This window comes from Lepisosteus oculatus, chromosome 14 (genome assembly GCF_040954835.1).
Source record: "Lepisosteus oculatus isolate fLepOcu1 chromosome 14, fLepOcu1.hap2, whole genome shotgun sequence".
NCBI lineage: Eukaryota > Metazoa > Chordata > Actinopteri > Semionotiformes > Lepisosteidae > Lepisosteus > Lepisosteus oculatus.
This window is the reverse complement of record NC_090709.1, coordinates 48,299,396-48,325,460: the sequence shown is the minus strand read 5'-3', so window position 1 is coordinate 48,325,460 and position 26,065 is coordinate 48,299,396. Positions and strand designations below refer to the sequence as shown.

At 43.2% G+C, this 26,065-nt stretch overlaps 3 non-coding genes across 3 annotated transcripts; 2 read left to right on the top strand and 1 right to left on the bottom strand.

The window, feature by feature from the left end:
• Positions 1–489: 489 nt before the first annotated feature.
• trnal-aag (transfer RNA leucine (anticodon AAG)) lies at positions 490–571 on the top strand. Its single transcript has one exon. It is a non-coding gene; the product is annotated as a tRNA-Leu (tRNA).
• Positions 572–6,299: 5,728 nt separating this feature from the next.
• On the bottom strand, positions 6,300–6,412 carry trnal-caa (transfer RNA leucine (anticodon CAA)). Its single transcript has 2 exons — positions 6,375–6,412; positions 6,300–6,345 (listed from the first exon to the last, which is right to left on the bottom strand). It is a non-coding gene; the product is annotated as a tRNA-Leu (tRNA).
• A 15,601-nt stretch (positions 6,413–22,013) lies between these two features.
• trnal-caa (transfer RNA leucine (anticodon CAA)) lies at positions 22,014–22,126 on the top strand. The gene is made up of 2 exons: positions 22,014–22,051; positions 22,081–22,126. It is a non-coding gene; the product is annotated as a tRNA-Leu (tRNA).
• Positions 22,127–26,065: the final 3,939 nt, after the last annotated feature.

Here is a 26,065-nt window from a genome sequence, read left to right as displayed (position 1 = left end):
CCATCAGTCTCCTCATGTGTCTGTATGTCCTGTGTTTGGTTTTGTGTGGTTTCGATAAAAGAATAAAGCTGTCGTTTGGTTTACTATCACGTCGCCACTTGACCTTTTCCTGAGGAAACCTGAAAACAGTACAATATTATAGCATGAACCCCTGACGATTTTCTTGATACGTTATATGTGCTCTTGTTTGTATTGTATGTAGTTTTGTTGTTCAAATAAAACGTAAAAGACACAACTTTCCGGATGCGTCTGCTGTAAAAATAAAATGACATCAAGGGTGCTGTACGCAGAGGTCTGAAACCTGCTCCACAGAAGATCTTTATCCAGAGGTGTTAAAGAAGTCGAGATCTCGCCATGAGAGGGGAAGCATCTCAGAAAAAGCAGGTGCAGTCGGTTCCACAGTCATAACGCCACTAAGTCGGGCGACAAGAGCAAAACCCACCAGGCTTCCTCCGGGCAAGTAATGAGACAAAGAGACAGTACACAGTGGGTAGCGTGGCCGAGTGGTCTAAGGCGCTGGATTAAGGCTCCAGTCTCTTTGGGGGCGTGGGTTCGAATCCCACCGCTGCCAGGTGCTTCTGTCGAGACCCCCTTTCAGCTGGCTTCAGACAAAAGGGAGGGAACTGCTTTTTGGCAGTCTCTCGAGAAACTAAGCAAAGTGTTTAAAGATACTTTCTCAGCTTGACATCAAGGCACAAAACAAAAACCTTCTTGCGTTCTCTCAACCCAAAAGCACTTTGCCACTTTTTGCGTTATGCAGGGAACGACGTCTGCCCAGATCACTTTTGTGTCAATGCAAATCGTAGTGTGCCCTCCGTTTTAATGTTGGCTGTGCTGGCGTGCTGCTTCTGTCTGTGAAACTTGAATGTTCTGCTTCTTCACACCGAATCGTCGCGGGGGTTGAGCTTGTTAAATCTTTGCGCATAGCGCTCCTTTGGAAGTACTTTGTCCAAGTTCAAAAGCGATCGTGGGATTTACTTCATGCGTTCAAAAAGCATGCCTCGCACGACAGATTTAAATGGGGAATGGAGCCTGCTTCTTGCTGATTTTCCTTTGGTTGCAGTTACAAAGTTGAAAAGTCATCTGTAGAGTGTTTTTTTCCGTGCCCATGGCAGTCTTTTAAAGCTGGTAGTAGTGGCGGCGAAGTTAATTTTTTATCCTCTTTAAAAGAATAAGGACGGGCTGGGGCGAGCTCCATTTACCACTCTTTCAGCTAACCGCCGAACTCGCGAACTGATTACACTGCAGAGCCACAGGCGCCTCGCTTTTCTCCATTCTATGGGTCAGGGTGAAAAAAAACTTTGCTGGTATTAGCTGGCCTGCTGGGAGCACCTCTTCTTCACTGATTTGTGTTTCATCTTTCGCAAGCTGTATAGATTTATTTCAAAACAAGTTGTTCCAGAAAGGAAACGAACACTTGCATTCACCTGAATTAAAAGGCATGGGATTTGCCCATAAGGATAAATCATGTACAGTAAGACAGGAAGAATGGCACCGCTGGGAATCGGACCCAGGATATCCTGTTTACTAGACAGGCGCTTTAGCCAACTCAGTCACGGCACCGGCAAAGTGTTGTCCTTTGACAGCCACTTGGACACGTCTCAACTGCTCTGAGACATCTGCGTTCGGTGTGCACCGAGCCTGCTCGCCTTGCAAGTTGCCTCATTTACATGCCATAGCTCCACCACTAAGAGAAAGGATGAGAAATGGCTTTTATCTGGCATTTTATCTGGATGCGTCTGCTGTAAAAATAAAATGACATCAAGGGTGCTGTATGCAGAGGTCTGAAACCTGCTCCACAGAAGATCTTTATCCAGAGGTGTTAAAGAAGTCGAGATCTCGCCATGAGAGGGGAAGCATCTCAGAAAAAGCAGGTGCAGTCGGTTCCACTGTCATAAAGCCACTAATTCGGGCGACAAGAGCAAAACCCACCCGGCTTCCTCCGGGCAAGTAATGAGACAAAGAGACAGCACACAGCGGGTAGCATGGCCGAGTGGTCTAAGGTGCTGGATTAAGGCTCCAGTCTCTTTGGGGGTGTGGGCTTGAATCCCACTGATGCTAAGAGTTTTTGTGTTACAACCACCAAATGGAGCAATGTGTTAAAAGCTACTTTATCAGCTTAACATCAAAGCAGGGAGAAAAAAGTGTTTCTTCTTCTCAACACAAATTATCGTTTCCACCTTCAGCAGGGAAGTTTGTCTACCAAGATCACTTTTGAGTCAGTGCAAATCACAGTGCGCCCTCAATTTTAATGTCGGTTGTGCTCCTTTTTTCTGTGAAACGTTAATGTTCTGCATTTTCAAGTCGAGTCATCCTCAGGGGTAGAGCTGATTATGTCTTTCCGCATAGCGCTCCATCAGAAATAACTTGTCTAAGTTCAAAAGAGATTGTGGGTTTCACTTCAAGCAATCACAAAGCATACCTCACATGTCAGATCTAAATGGGGAATTTGTTGGTTACGAAGCTGAACGTTTTTCCATGTTCTGCTAAAGTATCAACTGGCTTGCCTTTATAAGCAGTCTTGGAAAGATAAGCTGTGCTTCATCTCAGGAAAAATCATCAGTACTGTCATTTTATTCTGTGTGTATGGCCGTTATTTAAAGTATATAAAAATCACGAGTTCATAGACTTATCCAAATATCAACGGCACCTTGTAAACCTGTCATAAGAATTCCTTCAATCCAATAGTTTCACTCCAGGGAAAAGGCAGGGAAACATAGGGAGTTCTTATTTAAAGACAACATCCGTATTGGATTGCATGTAAGCAGGCACCACTCAAAATTCCTAATATGATTTTGAATTCAGTTTTGCAGTGCTTTAGTGCTTTACTACTTTCAGAGAGTCCTTTATTGACCTTGCTGAAGCAGAGAAGCGACATAATCACAATTGTGACCAGTTTTTCTGCATTTCTGGTTAATAATGATTATTATTTTGAATTTTGATTAGTATTTTTCGTAGCATTCCTCCTCAGCTTTTAAGATATTTGGTGAGCAAGAACCACTGAGAATGAGCCTGAATTAATCAAGAACACATATGGTACTATTAGATAGAATCTCTATTAGATAGAATCTCTATTCTATCTAATTGCATCTCTGACATAAAAATTTGGATGACTCAAAACTTCCTTCATCTTAACTGTGACAAGACTGAAGTCATGCTTATTGGTACCCCCCCATCAACTTCGTAAAGCCAGTCCTGTAACCCTGTCTGTAGATGGCTCTGTACTAGAGCTTCAATCAAAATTGAAAAACCTTGGGGTTATATTCGATTCTGGCTTAACATTCGACCCACATGTACAGCATACTGTCAAAACATCTTTTTTTCACCTTAGAAATATCGCAAGACTACGCCCTATGCTATCATTAACTGTGGCTGAATAGCTGATCAACATATTTGTATTCTCCCGAATTGACTACTGCAATGCTCTTCTCCCTGGTGTATCTAAATCTACTCTGAACAAGCTGCAGTATGTCCAAAATTCAGCAGCCAGAATCCTGACCAGGTCTAGTACAAGTGTTCACATTACTCCTATCCTGGAGTCCTTGCACTGGCTTCCGGTCAAATTCCGCGTAGACTTTAAAATCCTCATGCTCACCTACAAGGCTTTACATGGCTTGGCACCTCAATACCTGTCTGAACTTTTATCGCCCTACTCCCCACCTCGCAACCTCCGCTCTTCAAATTCTGCCCTCCTTACTGTCCCCCAAGCCCGTCTACATTGTATGGGCGACAGGGCCTTCTCCTGCTATGCCCCCAAGCTCTGGAACTCTTTGCCCAAGGATATTAGAGAGTCACCTTCTCTAAACTCCTTCAAATCCAGACTCAAAACCTTCTTCTTCAGAAAAGCCTTTACTTAACTGGTTCCATTCTTCACCCCTCTGCTCTTCTTAATACCATCTTCCACGGTCTCCTCTATTTTTATTGTTGTATTGTTGTAATTATAATTGTGTCCTCTTGTGAAATTTTCTTATTTATTGTTGTAGTCTTCTTATTTATTGTTATTGTCATCCTGTAAAGCGCTTTGAGAAGCCACCTTTAAAGGCGCTATATAAAATAAAGTTTATTATTATTATATTACTGCTGTCCTGTGTACAACTGCTTCGTCCTAATTGAGCTTTTCAGTGTTGAAGAAGACGTTTCCAATTTCGATTGCTTGTTTCAGAGGATGTGCTACAAGATCACAGATTCTATTGAAAAGATTTGGAGATGCATTGGCTGGGATTCAAACCTGGCTCAATTGCATGAAGGCACCTATACTCAGCAACGAGAGGAAAGGAGATGGGGCCAGAGGTAGTGTGGCTGAATGGTCTAATATGCTGGATTTTAGGCTCCACTCTCTCAGGGGTGTGGGTTTAAATCCCACTACTGCCCAATGTTTTAAGACCTTACTTCCTGTGATTTGTAATATGGTCAGTAAAAGCACTTTATGTAAGTATTTCTTATGTCAGCGCTACAAGTCACTTACTGCTCCACAGGTCCGGGGTTCAATCCCTGGCATCTTCAGGTGTTTTATATTACTGTACTCACATCGCAATCTTCTGTTGAGTGAGAACTCTTTGATCGTGTTCATAGAGAGCCTTCTGAATCTCTTCCGGGATTTCCTGAGAGATCATTCAGCGAGCGAGTCCTCCCTCTGGACTCGGCACTGAGCTGAAAGCTGCATGAATTCCTCACTGTGTGTCCTGTACTGTTACAGGTGGTCCAGCGTAAATGTGCAGCACAGTGACATGAACACCTTGATCTTTTTCTGTATGTGAAGGAAAATGCAAAAGAATATGAAAAGTATTGATTGTATAAAATATCCATGGTATAACTCGAGAAAAAACTGAAGCCCAAAACAACGACTTTTGATGATTACAAGAAATTCAAGAAACACAACCGTCCGCAGATGGATTTGGACCCTGAACTCTTAAGTTAAAAGAACAAAAGCGAAGTAAACTCTCTTCATTGTCTTATAGTTTGTGAAATAAAACAATTTCTTACTTTCTTAATAATTTCTTACGATTTATATAATTTTAACAGAATCGCAATTACAAACATTTGGGGTTAAACTGTTATTCACATACTCTAACGAAGAGAAACGTTATTGTCTTCCAGTGTGTGAGCCCATTTCTCAAAAAATAAAAAATAAGTTATATAAATTGAATTTTTCTATTTTTTAGGCTTGCATAGTCTTATTCATATTTCAGTTAAACCTTTTCTTCTGTAGTAATTTCATTTAATATTAAAATTAGTCCTGATTTACAATTTTTGGACATGGTTCATCTGAAAGAATTTTGTAATAAGTTTCAGTTTAGGAAAATCGTGCCCAGAAGCTACCAAAACTGGTAATGTTCACATAATGTGTAATGCAAAAGCAGCAGTTGGGGTGGGAAACAAAAGGCATTTCTTGGTATGAATCCTAAAACTTCATAGATGGCGTTCTAGGACTTCTCGCTTCAGATGAAGCTGTCAATACATCATAGATTTCTACTCAATCAATATCAGCAGTGTTATCACTACCGAATGCTAAATATAGATCCTGGCAATACTTCACGAGTTGTTCGTTAGAAAATTGTTTATATTTTTTTAACATATTTTCAATACCAGACAAAAAGTCGAAAGTTTCAATTTCATGCAACTGATGAAATCTCTCTTCGATGGAATTTATAAGTACAGTACATCCAAAATACTGCGGAATCAATCAAATTTACATGTTTCTTGTGGATCCAGAAGATCATTTTGAGACTCAAAACATGCCTGTCTTTTCTTTTTTCGAGGACGAAGGAGTAGCAGCAGGAGTAGCAGTTATGGCAAGAACGTGTTTAGAGTTCAGGACTTCTCATTTCTAATGCAGAGCCATCGACTCGGAAAGCACCGCCCGCGATAAAAGAAATTGCAGAATTGGTCTGTTCATGCTGCCTACACGCTTTGAATTGCTGGCATTTTCTGCAAGCGTTCCTTTTTGAGGGTTCATGAAATTCCTCACATTTGAGCCAACACTAAAATATTTCATTCGGGGTCGCCTAATTCATAGTGCAAACCGAATCTACAGGGGAATGCTGTGGCACATGAAGCCGTTTGTTATTCTGTTGTGAGGTGTGAGGGGCGGAATGCAAATCGAGTTGGTGAATAGAAAATGAAACAGGAGTCACTTCTTGAGCTACGAATTCCAAAAAGTATGAAAACCTGTGCATTTTAACAGTGCAGAATACTCACAAATTGCACTGAGTTGCTTGCTTTCTTCTGCTGCTTTTATATTTCAGTCATTCACTGTCAGCTAGCACTGGAACAATTCAAGAGAGGTAAAAAAAGGAAGCTGTCAGGAGTGAGATTTGAACCCACGCCTCCATTTGGAGACCAGAACACCCAAGCCAGCTGGAAAGACACATGTCTTTGAGTCTGGCGCCTTAGACCACTCGGCCACCCTGACAAGCGAAAGCAAGTGGTGTGCTGAATGCACCAGTAGTTGACTAAACTGAGGTTCTTCCCTGAAATTATTTGCTTGCGAAGACCCAAGTTGCCTTGAATGGATCTTGGAAATCAAATATACGGATGGATTGTTATTCGGTTGTGAGTTTTGAGGGGCGTATTATAAATTGAGTTGGTGAAAAGGCGCTTTTTGTTAGTCTGTCGGGAGGCTGCACAAGGTGTTTAGAGGGAGAACTTCTAAAAGGCAGGCTCTCTATGTTTAACATCAAGAAAGATTTTTTTTTTTCTCAATGGAAATGCTCTTTGGCGCTACGTAAAGTAGGGAACAACGTCTGCCGAGACCACTTTTGAGCCAGTGCAAATGGTAATGTGCCACCAAGTACATTTAATATTGGCTATGGTAGCGAGCTGCTTTTGTTTGTGAAGCTTTTACTTCTTTATGCTGAATCATCGGCAGGAGTAGCTTATTAAATCTTTGCTCATTTCGCTCCATCAGAAATACCTTGTCCATGTTCAAAAGAGATCAGGGGATTAACTTCATGCTTTCACATGGCATACCTTACACGAAAGATTTAAATGGGGAATTGACTGTGCTTCTTGATGTTGTTCCTGTGGTTGCCTTGGTTACAATGGTGAACGTTCTTCCACGTTCTGCTAGAGTATCCACTGGGTGGGCTTTATCAATTGGCTCGGACAGGCCATCAGTGCTCCGTCTCCAGAAAAATAATCAGCACTGTCTTTTTTCTGTGCGCATGACCGTCTTTTAAAACATATAAAATCAAGAGTTCATTGATTTCTCCAAATAACAACAATACATTTAAACCCTTCAATCCAATAGTTTTACTCCAAGTAAAAAGCAGCGCAATATATAGAGAGATGATATTCAAAGATTTCAACGTTCTTATTGGATTGCCTGTATGCAGATATCGCTCAGAATTGCTAATATGATTTTAATTCAGTTTTTCTCTACTACTTTCAGAGTCTTTTATTGACCTTGCTGAAGCAGAGAAGTGACAATCACAAATGCGACCAGTTGTGCAGCTGTTTCTGGTTAATAATAATTAATGCAAAATAAAAAACAGCTCCTTGCATTAAGAGCAAGAGCAACCAACGCGCTCGCTTGTTGAGTTGGGTATTTTCCGAGCTACTCTTCCTTAGCTGTGTAGAGGTTTGATGGGTTTACTGAGACAATTATTAATTGTAGCAGTAATCACGAGGTGGTTCGTTGTGGCTTTTAGAAAATCAATCGTCAGAACAACTAACAACGCACACACACGGGTTCAATACACGAGATACAGTGATTAATATAAATTTTGCTCCAAAAATATACCAGTCTGCCTGGATACAAGCGGCAGACCTTACTGTGAGGGTTATCAATATACAAGGTATATAATCTCGAAGAGATGCAAACACAAAGAGATACACAACAGAGAATATATGTCAATATATATCGTTCAGTTACCAAATCGCTAATTAGTGTTATTACCCACTGTTACTCTAAACTCGGAAGTAAATGCAATACTCATGAATTAAATTGATAACAACTTGTGTTGAGGTACAATTGAATTCTCGAGACGCAATGTAGAACATGGAGTTTACTTATCCACTGTGTATAGATTTGGAATTTCCCGGCACGAACACCAAACCAGCTGACAGGCTCTGTTGCAGCCTCGGTTCCAGCGGTTGTCCAATGGGCGTTGTCCCAGCGTCCTCTGGCTACCGGCCAACCAGTCGAGGTGCAGCTCGGAGTTGGACGGGCGGAGGAATCTAACCGCGGCGCGCAGGGCAGTCGTTGCTCCGAGGGGATCTACCAGCAGTCCGGCTGGCTAGTAGAAAGTATCTATGCACAGAGTGTGACCGCAAGTCCTCAGAAGTCACTCTTTTGCCCGGGAAGAAGCTGGTTCGTTCCCGGACCAGCGCTGCTTCTGAATAAGCTATTCAGGTTGTCGACGAGGGTCCAACTGTAGGCTGCCATTGATCAAGCAGAGCATTCACGTTGGTAGAATTCTGAGTACGTACGGGATCCTCGGCCTCGCGCTTAGAACAAAGTCCAAGTCCCAGTGCAGACAACAGCAGTTGTCACGTGATTGTCTCTGAGGATGCGCGAAAATGCCCAAGGAGAGCCCCGATCTGAGCTTCCAAGTCCCAGTGCAGACAACAGCAGTTGTCACGTGATTGTCTCTGAGGATGCGCGGAAATGGCCAAGGAGAGCCCCGATCTGAGCTTGCGCTCCCTTTTTGACCAAGACACAGATGTGTGCTGATTGGTTGAGAGTTTGGCTGGCATTGGAGACCCACGTGGTGTTACCACGCCCTGCCAATCCCTGATTGGTTGATCAAGGTGAGATATGAGTCACTTACTCCTGACACTTAGGAATACAGTCCAGATGTCCATTCAGCACTCCCTAGACAGATAGGCGCCAATGGATGACCATTGATCATGATAGTTAGGCTTAGCTAAGTGCATCTCCGTTTAAGAGCTGTCCCTTATCAAAAGAAAACATCTTAAATCAGCCTGCATGAATACTTTCTCAGTGGCTGCACCACAGAGAGGGAGAGTGAGATGGGGCCTCATTTAGGAAAGCTCAGCAATGCTTAATTCTGTCTTATTAACAAGCATTGCCGCTACAGCTGTAAACTTATTTGGTGTGCATGGACCTCTGAGAAGGAGTCTGAATCCATCAAGAAGACAGGAATTCTAATATCGCACTGCTGTCTTGTGTACAAAATATTTGTTCAGCTCTAACGTCTGTGTGCGTTGACAAGGCATCTCAAAAGGACGTATTAAATAAGAAAATTATCCTTTCTGTTACCATTCCTGCGGTTGGAGCGTTGTTTCACCCTTTTACGTTCTACAATATTTACAGACAAGGTTTTATCACTGGAGTTGTACAGAACAAGTGTGCATCAGTCCATGAAAATCATCAGTACTGCTGTTTTTCTATGCATAGTTTAATCAAGAGCACTTAAAAGATGCAAAAGATGGATTGTGTTCTGTGAGCACCTGCACATCTCTAAGTCACTTCCACAACCTTCTATGTCGGGGATGTTCAGATGCAGCCATTCAAAATGGGTGAGGTATTTCGCGGCATACCGCGACACGCCCACCGGGGTATCACGCGGTTCACATGTGTCACGTGACTAACTATCCGGCGTCGCCTTGTAAAACCGCCAGGGGGAGCTTAACGTCTCATTTACAGCATTTAATTTTGAAGTGTGTATTACAGCATGTTAATCATCAGTCATTAAAATGTTGGTATATTTTATGAAAGCAAGATTGCTCAGTTGGACAAAAGTACACAACCTACCTTTATCAGAAATATTTATGCATCAAAGCCTTTACTGAAGATATTACTAATAGTATTAATAATGGATGACTTTGGACAAGCTGTATACTCAAAGTATAATTTCTTTAGCACATTTGTACAAGCACTTGGAATCTGTCCAAGCCATACTTTGTCAGGCATTTTGTTTTACTTCAACGGGCATAAAAACTTCCTTGCTTTTAACAGGGCGTTTCATAATTTCTAACTACGAAAATGATTTAAAATGCGACACCTATCATGAAAAGAAAAAAATACACACCAGTATTCCATTTCTCCCTAAACATTGTAAGCTTCGAAGTCTTTAACTAACGTGATACCGGAGTCAACAAGCATACTTTTAGAATTTGATTAAAAGGGAATATAATATGGAATCGCGTATCTCAAGAATTTAATAACGGTATGATTATATCCGTGTACTGCGGCAGGGCTGTGTAGGGCTGTATTGCCTGCCTGTTCATGCGCGCTGTCTTGTACCTACTGGTCTAGGTGCGTGACTACCAGCTAGCAGGTTGTGTGTTCGAATCCAGCTGGTGCTGGACCTTCCAGTTTTATTTATTTATTTTTTAATCGCGTAACATAAACATATTACCGTATGCAAACTGTACTGTATACAATATGTATATGTATATTTAATGTCTTAACTGTGCCCGTTTAAGTATTGAATATTCATATCTAATTTTACCACTGAAGGGAAATCTTAACATAAACAAACAGTATATGGCTGGTCTCGGTACTTTAAAGAAAAAAATACACACCAGTATTCCATTTCTCCCTAAACATTGTAAGCTTCGAAGTCTTTAACTAACGTGATACCGGAGTCAACAAGCATACTTTTAGAATTTGATTAAAAGGGAATATAATATGGAATCGCGCATCTCAAGAAATTAATAACGATATAATTATATTCATGTTGCAAAAGAACTGCAACGGACATAAAAACTCCCTTGCATGGTTTCATTACGACCAGAATCGGTCTTGAGATATTTTTAACTTGATTTACAGTATTTGAGAGGTATGTCTTAAAACCGATACTACTGCTCACGTATATGTTTCTAGGTTTATATTATGCATTTCATACGGTCAAATTACTTTTGAGCAACTAATAAGAAGCGCGAAACGGTATGCGTTTTACTTTCGTTTTGTGCTGGAACCCGTGGATTGATTAGAGATATCAAGTACATACAAGTCATTTTTTAAATGTTGTAGTTCGTCTTGAAAACATGTTACGAGTACATCATCTATCAACAATCACACAGGTTCTGTTTCCATATTGCGGATTTTGGTTAGGTATTATCAAATCCAGTGGCGCTGTGTGTTACTTTACTCACATGGTCTGTGATTGAAACCTGTAAAACCGGTTTAATTCGTCACAGCCAGCACTCTTCAGGTGTGAGGGTCTTCTGCTCAGAATGAAACGCTAAAATGTTTGTGTATATTCTAATGGTAGTGGGGGCAGGGTGTGTGGGAACAGGTTTGGTTGAAATTGCATTGGAGATCTATGTTCTTCACACCTGAAACATTTTCTCTGAAAGCATTTTCTTCGCAGTTTAACCGATCTTGCTACAGCATGTTACAGTTTACTATTATTAACCATATTAATTTTAAGTGCTTAATGTAAAATCTTGTGAAAATATATTTTCATTGTTCAAATATACTATCATATAATAAGTTAAATACAAAACTAAAGAAAAAATAGGGTTAAATATAATTCAAAATATTTTGCTAACAATGTTAACTGTTTATGAATAATAAAATGTATTAACTAAGGAGTAGGATGGCACAGTTGTTAGTATGTTTTTTGTTTTGTTTCTTTTTCATAAATACAACAGTAGTACCTGATGTCTCAGTGGCTTTCAAAATTAAATTATGCATGCAAACCTGTGAACTAGAAAGATAACTAAGAAATCCATCCATTATATTCCATAATATCCATGAAATATATGGCGCCAGGGCACCTCACCGTGTCAGGCCACCAGTGCGTCACACATATTTCAGCGCCATATACACGATTAAAAAATAAATAAATAAAACTGAAAGGTCCAGCACCAGCTGGATTTGAACACACAACCTGCAAGCTGGTAGTCACGCACCTAGACCAGTAGGCTACAAGACAGCGCGCATGAACAGGCAGCCGATACAGCCCTACACAGCCCTGCCGCAGTACTCGGATATAATCATACCGTTATTAAATTCTTGAGATACGCGATTCCATATTATATTCCCTTTTAATCAAATTCTAAAAGTATGCTTGTTGACTCCAGTATCACGTTAGTTAAAGACTTCGAAGCTTACAATGTTTAGGGAGAAATGGAATACTGGTGTGTATTTTTTTCTTTAAAGTACCAAGACCAGCCATGTACTGTATGTTTATGTTCCAAAATTAATATCGTTTATGGCCTTCACACGCGTTACAGTATGCTCCTATTCTTTTTATGCTCAGCTACTAAAATTTCCCTTCAGTGGTAAAATTCAATATCTACAACGGGCACAGTAAAGACGTTTACAGTAAGTCTTTCTACGACAGACCAACGGACCACGAGTGCCCCTGTCGGTCAACCAATCACGCACCGCGGTACCCCGTGTCATCTTACCTGCGGTACGTGTCTGTACCGCTCACTTTGAATGGCTGCATCTGTACACACATAGACACCGCATCCACTCTTAGGTACAGATACACTATAACTAACACTAATGCAGATACTGCCAATATTACAACACTAACACTATCATCAAACCCTATCATTGTTACTAACACTGACAAAAACAACTACTAGACTAATAATATGTATAATAACAGTAATACTGTCATGAAACCTAACATGATGATGAGTGTTAATACTCTGACACTAACAGTATAATTATCACTAAATTTAACATGAAAACTAGCATTAAAACTAAATTTAAAAGTATCTATCATCACAAAGTCACATGTATACTTGTATTATTAGTAAAACTACCAGATATACTCTCACTAATATTAACATGAATACTAGCATTAATACTGAAACTATCAGTAATGTCATGATCATTAATACTCACATAGACACTACACACAGTCTATTTCCCTGCACTATTTCACTCTTGCTTCCTTCCAATAAGGACGGAGCTGCGGGAGAAAGGGCGTTATAGATGATCGCTGTGAAGAGCTGCTGCTGTGCTTTGACATCTGAGCTCTGTGGAAAACGATCTCAATACAATTCTGAAAAACGCGACTCCCAGAACGCCAGCCGAACAAGTCTCCACAGCCGAAGCTGTATCTGCTAGGCGGCGCAGTTGTCGTGCACAAAGAAGGCTTTGAAAAGCATCAAAAGCATGTCATTCCGAGTTGGTCGTTTGTGTTTTCCGTTCAGATGTGAAATACCGGGAGACAGAGAGCGATGTCTTCCTCGTTAGAGACCGTGGTTTGATTCCCCGACAGCGAGTTGCTCTCCTTCTACCTCCTTAGAGAAAGGACTGCCTTTCACTTCTCTGCATTTTCTTTCACAGCGTCGTGCACCTTTTCATCACTTTCAGAGCCTGTGCACAGCACACGACTCGCCATCAGGATGCGCATTGAAGTGACAGCAGGAAGCTTTGCGACATGCACTGTGCAGATCCCATAGATCCCCACACTAGGAATCCCCAAACAGTGAGCGTGGCCACTGTGTTTCCACCCGGTTTTGAACCAGGGACCTTTCGCGTGTGAGGCAAACGTGAGAACCACTACACAACGGAAACGATGGGAAACCATGCACAGTGACCCAGCGCTGAGCTTCGCCAATGCTATTCAGCTGCTTCCAGTGCCTTCGTTGGAGTGCGCTGATTGACCGTGCTCACCAGAGACCAGCACGCCTGTCATGGACGGAGCAGGAAAGGCTGCGCCACATTCTACAGCCCTCTCCACGCAATCGACGCAATCGGGCTACTGAAGTGGAGAAAATCTCCTCTCCAGAAAGTGCAAATATCATCTTGGAGAGTATAAATTCTATTGCCGAAGGTCAACACTATCTACCAGAGTCACCCCTCCCACCTCCTGCAGGTTTCCGAGCTGCAGTGATGATCACTTCGGCTCACAAGCGAGAGGTCCTCGGTTGGAAACATGCGCCCCTTCTTCTTGCACGTTTTGCACATGATCGAGTGGTTTTAGTGTGGCTCCTTCGTACATGGTGCTGATCTTTTGGAAAGCAGGAGGCAAAACTGACACGTTCCCATACCAGGAAATGAACCTGGCCCGCCTGGGTGAAAACCAGGAATCTTAACCACTAGCCCATATGGGAGCACGCAGCCTTCTTCCGTAAGTCATGTAAGCAAACTGTAATTGCTGTTTGCACTTAGAGTGTCGAAGGGTCGATGTATACTGGGGCTCAGTTGAAATGCAACATCAGGACTTTTCCGACTCCTGTCACACGAAGAGGGCACAGACTTTTCTACCCCACTGCGTGTGTCTCGGTATCTTGCCGTGATTGTATAGTGGTCAGTACTTTGCGTTGTGGCCTCAACAACCCCGGTTAGAATCCAGGTCACGGCAGAATAGGGGTGTCTGCTTTTACTACTTGCATGAATGAAGGCAATAAAAAAGCCAATCGATGTGAACTAATGAAGCTTTACAGAGGAGTATTGCCTGACTGGATCATTGATGAACGACAGAGGCTACTCCGACCTCTTCTCGGTTTTCTTCAATGACTTACTAAGGATCTTCTTCACATTCGCCCATGCAGGGGAAGCCAGTTACACCAAAGCAAATGCAGGAAAGTGCATTTCAAGCAGAGACCAGTGCATTTCAAGGAGGGACCTGTTTACACCGAGAGTGGTCGGAGTATGGAACAATGTGCCGAACGCTGTTGCTGGATACGATTCTTGATGAGATCTTGGGCTCACTAAGCAGGTAATGGCAGGTACCGCTCACTCCCGATGCTCGCTCGAAGACAGCCTTTTCCATCGGCCAGGGCCTCCGGCACTTTACTGTCATGCCCTTTGGCCTGTGCAATGCCCCGGCGACGTTCGAGAGGCTGATGGAGAGGGTGCTGGCATCGGTCCCGTGGAACCAGTATGTGCTGTATCTGGACGATCTGCTGGTTCATGCCCAGGGTTTAGACCAGGCCTTGACGAACCTCCAGGCAGTGCTGGCCTGCATCCGCCTTGCTGGCCTGAGGCTCAACCACAACAATTGAGAGCTCCTGCGGCGGGAGGGGACCTTCCTCGGACATGTTGTTGGACCGCGAGGAGTGGGTACAGACCCAGGTAAGGTTGCTGCAGTGAGGGGATGGCCGACTCCCCACACCGTCGCAGAGCTGTGCAGCTTTCTGGGGTTGGCTTTGTATTATCTGAGGTTCGACCGGGACTTTGCCAGCATCTCTCCCCCGCTGCACTGCCTCACCGACAAGGGCCGCCGTTTTGACTTGGACTCGGGCTGCGAGACGGCTTTCGGTCGGTTACGTGAAGCTCTGGTGGGGGCCTCCGTGCTAGCCTATCCCGATCCGTGGTTACCGTATATCCTGGATAACGACGCAAGTGACTTGGGGGTGGGCTTGGTGTTGGCACAGGAGGGGCCAGATGGGAGCGGGTAGTTGCCTACTACAGTCAGGCTTTGAATAAGGCTGAACGGAACTACTGCGTGACCCGTCGCGAGCTTCAGGCCATACCTATTCGGGACCCGATTCCTGTTGAGGACTGACCATGCGTCCCTCACCTGGCTGCTCCACTTTAAGGAGTCGGAGGGGCAGATGGTGCGATGGATAGAGGTCCTGCAGGAGTATGACTTCACTGTTGTGCACCGTGCTGGATCTCGCCATCTCATTGCCGGCATTCTCTCGCGGCACCCCTGTGAGGTTGTGGACTGCAACTACTGCGCCCGGTGGGAGCAGTGTGAGGGAGCCGTCTGCACAGTGACAGAGGCGAGCACCTCGGCCACAGCCCTGGAGGGGCTGCTGGGGGTGGGCATGTCAGACCTGGCACAGCAACAGGCAGCTGATCCTGACGTGGGGCCGGTGCTCCGCTGGAAGGCAGCAGGAGCGCGGCCTGTGCGAGAGGAGCTCCCCCAGCACCCAAAGTCCGTCAAGGCCCTCTGCGTCCTGTAGGAGGCCTTGGAGGTAAAGGACGGGGTGCTGCGCCGGGGGTGGCAGGTACCCTCCAGTGGCGAGATACGGTGGCAGCTGGTGGTGCCACAGTCGCTCCGCGCGGCTGTGCTCAGAGTGGTGCATGGCCAGCCGGGCATGGGGGATTTCAACTGTAAAAAAACCCTGCAGCGTCTCCGAGGCCATTTTTATTGGGGTCTTTGCCACCGGGACGTGGAGCGGTATTGCCAAACGTGTGCGGTGTGCGTGGCGCAGAAAGGTCCCCTCGAGTGCTCTCGGGCCCCCCTCCAACAACACCAGGTGGGGGCTCCTATGGAGCGGGTGGGGGTGGATGTTTTGGGCCTGTTTCCGCGCACTGAGGCCAGAAACCACTATATCCTGGTAGCAATGGACTATTTCACGAAGTGGCCGGTGGCCTATGCCCTCCCGGACCAGAGTGCCCCCACGGTGGCCAATGCACTACTGGAGGGGATGTTTGCCAGGCTGGGGGTGCCGGAGGAGTTACACAGTGACCAGGGGCGTAACTTCAAGTCCCAGGTCTTCGCCAGAGTGTGCCAGCGCCTGGGGATCTCTAAGACTCAGACCATCCAGCTGCATCCCCAGAGCGACGGGTCTGTGGAGCGGTTTAATCGGACGCTCCCCACCCAGCTGGCCTCCCTGGTGTCCTGTCACCAACGGGACTGGGACCGCCACCTCCCCCTTGAGCTCTGGGCTTATCGGACCACAGTCCAGGAATCTACCGGGTGTACCCTGGCCTCACTCATGCTGGGCCGGGAAATGCAAACCCTGGTGGACCTGGTCTTCGGCCCGCCGCCGGGAGACGAGTCGGCACCACCAGCTGGACCAGACTACGAGTAGGACCTGCAGCAGTGGATGCGGCGGGTGCACAGCTTTACCCGGACCCATCTGACTCAGGCGGGAGTCCGGCAGAAGCGGCACTACGACCTGCGCTGCAGGGGGCCTGCCTTCCTGCCCTGGGACTTGGTTTGGGTGTACAGCCCGCACCGCCGCAAAGGCCTCAGACCTAAGCTGGCGCCTTTGTGGGAGGGGGCCGCTGAGGTCCTAGGGGTGGTAGGCAAGGACTGCTACCAGGGGAGAGTGGTGGTTCTGCACCGAGACCGCCTGGCCCCCTACTGGGACCGGGAGGAGGAGCCCCGCGGGGAGGCTCCGGAGGAGCAGCCAGGGCCGGAGCCGACCGACAATGGGGTGACCGCGGGCCGCCAGCAACCACCGCTTCGTAACAGCTGCTCACGCAGAGTTCCACAGCCTTTAGCCTAGTATGAGTATAGCCTGAGGGGGGTGTTCGATGTCGGCGGGACGCCAGACGCTTCAGGTGGGGACAGTGTAACCCCCCTGGCCCGGTGGTGAGGAGGAAGTGCACCTAGGCACTCATGGTACCGTGGAGCAGGTTGGGAGTTGTAGCCGGGGAGAGTCTGAGGGTCAGCTTGATGACCAGCAGCTGACTCTGCATATGTGAATAGTGTTATAGTAGTTTTAGTGTCCTGTGTAGCCTTATAAGTGTATAGCCTGTTCTTAAGTAATTACCACCCTAAATATGTGAACGTGTTCCATCAGTCTCCTCATGTGTGTGTATGTCCTGTGTTTGGTTTTGTGTGGTTTCGATAAAAGAATAAAGCTGTCGCTTGGTTAACTATCACGTCGCCACTTGTCCTTTTCCTGAGGGAACCTGAAAACAGTACAGTATTATAGCATGAACCCCTGACGATTTTCTTGATACGTTTTATGTGCTCGTTTGTATTGTATGTATTTTTGTTGTTCAAATTAAAAGTAAAAGACACAACTTTCCGGATGCGGCTGCTGTAAAAATAAAATGACATCAAGGGTGCTGTACGCAGAGGTCTGAAACCTGCTCCACAGAAGATCTTTATCCAGAGGTGTTAAAGAAGTCGAGATCTCACCATGAGAGGGGAAGCATCTCAGAAAAAGCAGGTGCAGTTGGTTCCATGGTCATAACGCCACTAAGTCGGGCGACAAGAGCAAAACCCACCCGGCTTCCTCCGGGCAAGTAATGAGCAATAATATTTCAAAATTACAGTTTGGATTTATTAGAAAACTTCACAAGCATTATTAGGTTAGGACTGTAAAATTGTTTTTTAATATCTTGGTATATTTACCTTCATTTTAATATAGATATAACCATAAATGATGTTAAGCATATTGAACTTTTGTCGTACTTTTTAAAACATTTTAGCTGAGGACACACGGCGACTATTATACCTTGTGATACATGCAAGACATCTGTAAACGAAGATGTAATTACAATAAAATTGGCAATTAACAGAAAACCACAATTTGTATAATATTATTCCTCGATATCAATGATCAATTGAAGGATTTGAAGAAACTATCAAAGAAACAGCAGCAATAGCAGATGATTTTGGTTTTGAACCCATCTTTACACCTCAATAATCCATTTGTCCTCGAAAAAAGAAAAGACAGGCATATTTTGAGTCTCATAATTATCCTCTTCTCGATCCAAAAGAAACGTTGATTGCTTCTGTACTTTTTTGGATTTTCTTACGAAGATCTCACGAAGTATTGCCAGGATCTATATTCAGCGTTCGGTAGTGATAACACTGCTGATATTGATTGAGTAGAAATCTATGATGTATTGACAGCTTTATCTGAAGCGAGAAGTCCTAGAACGCCATCTATGAAGTTTTAGGATTCATACCAAGAAATGCCTTTTGTTTCCCACCCCAACTACTGCTTTTGCATTACACATAATGTGAACATTACCAGTTTTGGTAGCTTCTGGGCACGATTTTCCTAAACTAAAACTTATTACAAAATTCTTTAAGATGAACCATGTCCAAAAATTGTAAATCAGGACTAATTTTAATATAAAATGAAATTACTACAGAAGAAAAGGCTTAACTGAAATATGAATAAGACTATGCAAGCCTGAAAAATAGAACAATTCAATATTTATAACTTATTTTTTTATTTTTTGAGAAATGGGCTCACACACCGGAAGACACTAACATTTCTCTTCGTTAGAGTATGTGAATAACAGTTTAACCCCAAATGTTTGTAATTGTGATTCTGTTCAAATTAAAAAAAGCATCTATCAATAGTAAGAAATTATTAAGAAAGTAAGAAATTGTGTTATTTCATAAACTGTAAGACATGAAGACATTTACAGGTTATATCCTTTGCTTTGTCTTTTAACGCAAGCGGTCAGGATCCAAGCCCATGTTCGGACGGTTGTGTTTCTCTTGTACTCATCAAATGTCATTGTTTTGTCCGTCAGTTCTTTCCCGAGTTGTACCATGGATATTTTATACCATCAACACTTTTCATGCTCTTTTGCATTTTTCTTCACATACGGAAAATAACTCAAGGCGTTCTTGTCACTGTGCTACACAGTACAGGACACGCAGTGAGGAATTCGCTAACATAAGAGATACTCACATAAAGTGCTTTTACTGACCATATTACAAATCACAGGAAGTAAGGTCTTAAAACATTGGGCAGTAGTGGGATTTAAACCCACACCCCTGAGAGAGTGGAGCCTAAAATCCAGCATATTAGACCATTCAGCCACACTACCTCTGGCCCCCTCTCCTTTCCTCACGTTGCTGAGTATAGGTGCCTTCATGAAATTGAGCCAGGTTTGAATCCCAGCCAATGCATCTCCAAATCTTTTCAATTGAATCTGTGATCCTGTAGCACATCCTCTGAAACCAGCAATCGAAATTGGAAACATCTTCTTCAACACTGAAAAGCTCAATTAGGACGAAGCAGTTGTACACAGGACAGCAGTACCATATGTGTTCTTGATTGATTCAGACTCGTTCTCAGTGGTTCTTGCTCACCAAAAATCTTAAAAGCTAAATGAGGCCCCATCTCACTCTCCCTTTCTGTGGTGCAGCCACTGAGAAAGTATTCATGCAGGCTGATTTAAGATGTTTTCTTTTGATAAGGGACAGCTCTTAAACGGAGATGCACTTAGCTAAGCCTAACTATCATGATCAATGGTCATCCATTGGCGCCTATCTGTCTAGGGAGTGCCGAATGGACATCTGGACTGTATTCCTAAGTGTCAGGAGTAAGTGACTCATATCTCACCTTGATCAACCAATCAGGGATTGGCAGGGTGTGGTAACACCACGTGGGTCTCCAATGCCCGCCAAACTCTCAACCAATCAGCACACATCTGTGTCTTGGTCAAAAAGGGAACGCAAGCTCAGATCGGGGCGCTCCTTGGCCATTTCCGTGCATCCTCAGAGACAATCACGTGACAACTGCTGTTGTCTGCACTGGGACTTGGACTTTGTTCTAAGCGCGAGGCCGAGGATCCCGTACGTACTCAGAATTCTACCAACGTGAATGCTCTGCTTGATCAACGGCAGCCTACAGTTGGACCCTCGTCAACAACCTGAATAGCTTATTCAGAAGCAGCGCTGGTCCGGGAACGAACCAGCTTCTTCCCGGGTAAAAGAGTGACTTGTGAGGACTTGCGGTCACACTCTGTGCATAGATACTTTCTACTAGCCAGCCGGACTGCTGGTAGATCCCCTCTGAGCAACAACTGCCCTGCGCGCCCGTCCAACTCCGAGCTGCACCTCGACTGGTTGGCCGGTAGCCAGAGGACGCCGGGACAACGCCCATTGGACAACCGCTGGAACCGAGGCTGCAACAGAGCCTGACAGCTGGTTTGGTGTTCGTGCCGGGAAATTTCAAATCCATACACAGTGGATAAGTAAACCCCATGTTCTACATTGCGTCTCGAGAATTCAATTGTACCTCAACACAAGTTGTTATCAATTTAATTCATGAGTATTGCATTTACTTCCGAGTTTAGAGTAACAGTGGGGAATAACACTGATTAGCGATTTGGTAACCGAACGATATATATTGACATATATTCTCTGTTGTCTATCTCTTTGTGTTTGCATCTCTTCGAGATTATATACCTTGTATATTGATAACCCTCACAGTAAGGTCTGCCGCTTGTATCCAGGCAGACTGGTATATGTTTGGTGCACAATTTATATTAATCACTGTATCTCGTGTATTGAACCCGTGTGTGTGCGTTGTTAGTTGTTCTGACGATTGATTTTCTAAAAGCCACAACGAACCACCTCGTGATTACTGCTACAATGAATAATTGTCTCAGTAAACCCATCAAACCTCTACACAGCTAAGGAAGAGTAGCTCGGAAAATACCCAACTCAATAAGCGAGAGCGTTGGTTGCTCTTGCTCTTAATGCAAGGAGCTGTTTTTTATTTCGCATTAATCATTATTAACCAGAAACAGCTGCACAACTGGTCGCATTTGTGATTATGTCACTTCTCTGCTTCAGCAAGGTCAATAAAAGACTCTGAAAGTAGTAGAGAAAAACTGAATTAAAATCATATTAGCAATTCTGAGTGATATCTGCATACAGGCAATCCAATAAGAACGTTGAAATCTTTGAATATCATCTCTCTATATATTGCGCTGCTTTTTACTGGGAGTAAAACTATTGGATTGAAGGGTTAAAATGTATTGTTGTTATTTGGAGAAATCAATGAACTCGTGATTTTATATGTTTTAAAAGACGGTCATGCGCACAGAAAAAAGACAGTGCTGATTATTTTTCTGGAGACGGAGCACTGATGACCTATCCTAGCCAATTGATAAAGCCCACCCAGTGGATACTCTAGCAGAACGTGGAAGAACGTTCACCATTGTAACCAAGGCAACCACAGGAACAACATCAAGAAGCACAATCAATTCCCCATTTAAATCTTTCGTGTAAGTTATGCCATGTGAAAGCATGAAGTTAATCCCCTGATCTCTTTTGAACATGGACAAGGTATTTTTGATGGAGCGCTATGAGCAAAGATTTAATAAGCTACTCCTGCCGATGATTCAGCTTAAAGATACGTAACGCTATGTAAAGCTGAAAGCGCCAAAGAGCATTTCCATTGAGAAAAAAAATCTTTCTTGATGTTAAACATAGAGAGCCTGCCTTTTAGAAGTTCTCCCTCTAAACACCTTGTGCAGCCTCCCGACAGACTAACAAAAAGCGCCTTTTCACCAACTCAATTTATAATACGCCCCTCAAAACTCACAACCGAATAACAATCCATCCGTATATTTGATTTCCAAGATCCATTCAAGGCAACTTGGCTCTTCGCAAGCAAATAATTTCAGGGAAGAAACTCAGTTTAGTCAACTACTGGTGCATTCAGCACACCAATTGCTCTCGCTTGTCAGGGTGGCCGAGTGGTCTAAGGCGCCAGACTCAAGGATGTGTGTCTTTCCAGCTGGCTTGGGAGTTCTGGTCTCCCAATGGAGGCGTGGGTTCAAATCCCACTCCTGACAGCTTCTGTTTTTACCTCTCTTGAATTGTTCCAGTGCTAGCTGACAGTGAATGACTGAAATATAAAAGCAGCAGAAGAAAGCAAGCAACTCAGTGCATTTTGTGAGTATTCGCGGGCGGTGCTTTCCGAGTCTGCTACTGCTACTCCTTCGTCCTCGAAAAAAGAAAAGACAGGCATGTTTTGAGTCTCAAAATGATCTTCTGGATCCACAAGAAACATGTAAATTTGATTGATTCCGCAGTATTTTGGATGTACTGTACTTATAACTTCCATCGAAGAGAGATTTCATCAGTTGCATGAAATTGAAACTTTCGACTTTTTGTCTGGTATTGAAAATATGTTTAAAAAAACCATAAACAATTTTCTAACAAACAACTCATGAATTATTGCCAGGATCTATATTTAGCGTTCGGTAGTGATAACACTGCTGATATTGATTGAGCTGAAATCTATGATGTATTGATAACCTTATCTGAAGCGAGAAGTCCTAGAAAGCCATCTATGAAGTTTTAGGATTCATACCAAGAAATGCCTTTTGTTTCCCACCCCAACTGCTGCTTTTGCATTACACATAATGTGAACATTACCAGTTTTGGTAGCTTCTGGGCAAGATTTTCCTAAACTGAAACTTATTACAAAATTCTTTAAGATGAACCATGTCCAAAAATTGTAAATCAGGACTAATTTTAATATCAAATGAAATTACTACAGAAGAAAAGGTTTAACTGAAATATGAATAAGACTATGCAAGCCTAAAAAGTAGAACAATTCAATTTATATAACTTATTTTTTTATTTTTTGAGAGATGGGCTCACACACCGGAAGACACTAACGTTTCTCTTTGTTAGAGTATGTGAATAACAGTTTAACCCAAAATGTTTGCAATTGTGATTCTGTTAAAATTCAATAAATCGTCTATCAATAGTAAGAAATTATTAAGAAAGTAAGAAATTGTTTTATTTCATAAACTATAAGACAATGAAGAGAGTTTACTTCACTTTTGTTCTTTTGACTTAAGCGTTCAGGATCCAAACCCATCTGCGGAAGGTTGTGTTTCTTGAATCTCTTGAAATCATCAAAAGTCGTTGTTTTGTACTTCAGTTTTTTCTCGAGTTGTACCATGGATATTTTATGTGATCAATACTTTACATGCTTTTTTGCATTTTCCTTCACATACAGAAAAAGTTCAAGGTGTTCATGTCACTGTGCTGCACATTTACGCTGGACCACCTGTAACAGTACAGGACACACAGTGAGGAATTCGTGCAGCTTTCAGCTCAATGCCATGTCCAGAGGGAGGACTCGCTCGCTGAATGATCTCTCAGGAAATCCTGGGTGAGATTCAAAAGGTAAACCTGGCTCTCTATGAACATGAGCAAAGAGTTCTCACTCAACAGAAGATTGTGATGTGAGTACAGTAATATAAAACACCTGAAGATGCCAGGGATTGAACCCCGGACCTGTGGAGCAGTAAGTGACTTGTAACACTGACATAAGAGATACTTACATAAAGTGCTTTTACTGACCATATTACAAATCACAGGAAGTAAGGTCTTAAAACATTGGGCAGTAGTGGGATTTAAACCCACACCCCTGAGAGAGTGGAGCCAAAAATTCAGCATATTAGACCATTCAGCCACACTACCTCTGGCCCCTTCTCCTTTCCTCTCGTTGCTGAGTATAGGTGCCTTCATGCAATTGAGCCAGGTTTGAATCCCTGCCAATGCATCTCCAAATCTTTTCAAATGAATCTGTGATCTTGTAGCACATCCTCTGAAACCAACAATCAAAATTGGAAAAGTCTTCTTCAACACTGAAAAGCTCAATTAGGATGAAGCAGTTGTACACAGGACAGCAGTACCGTATGTGTTCTTGATTGATTCAGACTCGTTCTCAGTGGTTCTTGCTCACCAAATATCTTAAAAGCTGAGGAAGAACGATACGAAAAATACTAATCAAAACACAAAATAATAATCATTATTAACCAGAAACAGCAGAAAAACTGATCACAATTGTGATTATGTCGCTTCTCTGCTTCAGCAAGGTCAATAAAGGACTCTCTGAAAGTAGTAAAGCACTAAAGCACTGCAAAACTGAATTCAAAATCATATTAGGAATTCTGAGTGGTGCCTGCCTTTTCCCTGGAGTGAAACTATTGGATTGAAGGAATTCTTATGACAGGTTTACAAGGTGCTGTTGATATTTGGATAAATCTATGAACTCGTGATTTTTATATACTTTAAATAACGGCCATACGGCCAGAATAAAATTACTGATGATTTTTCCTGAGACGAAGCACAGCTTATCTTTCCAAGACAGCTGATAAAGGCAAGCCAGTGGATACTCTAGCAGAACATGGAAAAACATTCACCTTTGTAACCAATCAGGTATGCTTTGTGATTGCTTGAAGTGAAACCCACAATCTCTTTTGAACTTAGACAAGTTATTTCTGATGGAGCGCTATGCGGAAAGACTTAATCAGCTCTACCCCTGAGGATGACTCGACTTGAAAATGCAGAACATTAACGTTTCACAGATAAAAGGAGCACAACCGACATTAAAATTGAGGGCGCACTGTGATTTGCACTGACTCAAAATTGATCTTGGTAGACAAACTTCCCTGCTGAAGGTGGAACAAGAATTTGTGTTGAGAAGAAGAAACACTTTTTTCTCCCTGCTTTGATGTTAAGCTGATAAAGTAGCTTTTAACACATTGCTCCACTTGGCGGTTGTAACACAAAAACTCTTAGCAGCAGTGGGATATAAACACACACCTCCAACGAGACTGGAGCCTTAATCCAGCACCTTAGACCACTAACCACTGTGTCCTGTCTCTTTGTCTCATTACTTGCCCGGAGGAAGCTGGGTGGCTTTTGCTCTTGTCCGACAGTGGCGTTATGACCGTGGAACCGACTGCACCTGCTTTTTCTGAGATGCTTCCCCTCTCATGGTGAGATCTCGAATTCTTAAACACCTCTGGATAAAGTTCTTCTGTGGAGCAGGCTACAGACCTCTGCGTACAGCACCCTTGATGTTGTTTTATTTCTATAGCAGCACCCATCCGGAATTTTATTTTGTTTTACTTTTTATTTGAACAACAAAATAGATTCAATATAAACAAGAGCACATATAACGTATTAATAGACTCGTGAGGGGCACATAAATAATACAATTAGACTTTATGGAAAAAAAGATTAAACAAAGTAAATAAAAACAAGGTCCACACAGCTTTCATGTTCCTACATTTCGAAAGAGTCTGTAAATATCCATTTACGTCTATTTAGAACTATTCAAACGTAGAACTCTTTGCTGATTTAGGTGGTATATTTCCTCAATTACAGGACAGCACAAACAGTTCTTAATGCAGAAATGGAAGCCTGTCTAAATTTTCCTTTCTGTTAAAGACATTTTGGGAAGCACTTTTTTTGGGACACTGATTTTTCTCCTTTGGGGAGCTAATGAAGACTATAGGGTCTGGCACAGTGGTAGTGTAGCTGATTCTAGCTCAGAAAGTTGTGAGTTCAAATTAGGTTGGGGTCAGCTAAGAGTTCTTTACCATCTGCTGGTGCTGAACCCAGACTTCTCACCATGTAGTTGAGTTCTTCTCAGCATCTCCAAAACATCATTTCCAACTTTAGAGACAGCTACAGATGCAGCCATTCAAAATGGGTGAGGTATTTTGCGGCATACCGTGACACACCCACCGGGGTATCACACAGTTCACGTGTGTCACGTGACTAACTATCCGGCGTCGCCTTGTAAAACCGCCAGGGGGGGCTTAACCTCTCATGTACAGCATTTGAGCCTTTAATTTTGAACTGTGTATTACAGCATGTTAATCATCAGTCATTAAAATGTTGGTATATTTTATGAAAGCAAGATTGCTCAGTTGGACAAAAGTACACAACCTACCTTTATCAGAAATATTTATGCATCAAAG